This window comes from Ovis canadensis, chromosome 13 (genome assembly GCF_042477335.2).
Source record: "Ovis canadensis isolate MfBH-ARS-UI-01 breed Bighorn chromosome 13, ARS-UI_OviCan_v2, whole genome shotgun sequence".
In the NCBI taxonomy this organism is placed as follows: Eukaryota; Metazoa; Chordata; class Mammalia; order Artiodactyla; family Bovidae; genus Ovis; species Ovis canadensis.
Genome location: NC_091257.1, coordinates 91,273,861 through 91,275,038, shown reverse-complemented (window position 1 = coordinate 91,275,038; position 1,178 = coordinate 91,273,861). Strand labels below are relative to the sequence as shown.

The following is a 1,178-nucleotide window of genomic DNA, read 5'->3' as shown; positions in this document are numbered from 1 at the left end:
TCCTTTGTAGGCTCAGCGGTAAAGAATCCACCTGCCAGTGCAGGAGACTTATGTTCAATCCCTCGCCTGGGAAACCCCATGGACAGAGACGCCCGATGGGCTACAGTCTAGGGGGCAAAGAGTCGGACATGACGTAATGCCTAAACAACAAGCCAAGTTTCATAGTTTTCTTCTTAAATGTTAGGTGCCTATCGGCTTAACTGGTTTTGTTGTTATTGTTAATTAGATTTTTAAATTTATATGTTTATTTTTTGTTGTATAAGAATATGAGTAATAGAGAAGAGTATGTTCATCGTTTATACTGCTAGTTTTTTAAAAAAATATATTTACTTCTAATAATTTTTCGGTTTAGTGTTTTGGCTTTTATGTTTGCTTTTTATATTTTACAAGTAATATGATACCATTACTAAAGAATCAAACCATGTCGTCAACAACAATAACAAAGAAAATTAGGTTCTGGACTCCTAGGCTGGTTCTTGTAGGCGGTGTCAAGAATTTTGGAAGAGGAACTTCCTTGGTGGTCCAGTGGTCAAGACTCCATACTCCCAGTGCCAGGGGCCAGGTTCCATCTCTGGTCAGGGAACTGGATCTCACATACGGCAACGAAGAATTCATATGTTGAAACTAGAGATCCCAGGTGCCATAACAAAGATCAAAGATCTTGCATGCTGTGACTAAGACCCAGCACAGGAAATAATTTTTTTTTTTTTTTAAGAATTTTGGTTCTCATTTCAGCAGCACATATACTAAACTTGGAATGATACAGAGGAGATTGACACGGCACCTGCACAAGGAAGACGCGCAAATTCGTGAAGTGCTCCATATTTTTATGGAAGCTGCCTAGATGTCCATCGACAGATGCATGGATAAAGAACTTGCGGTACACACACACACTGGAATGTTACTCAGCCATAAAAAGGAGCACATTTGAGTCAGTCCTAATGAGGTGGATGAACCTAGAACCTATTATACAGAGTGAAGTAAGTCCAAAAAAGAAAGATAAATATCGTATTCTAATGCATGTATACAGAATCTAGAAAAATGGTACTGAAGGATTTACTTACGGGGCAGCGGAGAAACAGACATGGAGAATAGACTTATGGACATGGGGGGAGGGGAGGAGAGGTGAGATGGATGGAGAGAGTAACTTGGAAACTCACATCACTATATGTAAAATA

General features: G+C 39.4%; 1 non-coding gene across 1 annotated transcript; it reads left to right on the top strand.

Annotated features, from left to right (window-relative positions):
* The first annotated feature begins 722 nt into the window (after positions 1-722).
* Positions 723-829, top strand: LOC138417966 (U6 spliceosomal RNA). Its single transcript, XR_011248377.1, has one exon. It is a non-coding gene; the product is annotated as a U6 spliceosomal RNA (small nuclear RNA).
* The last annotated feature ends 349 nt before the right edge of the window (positions 830-1,178 follow it).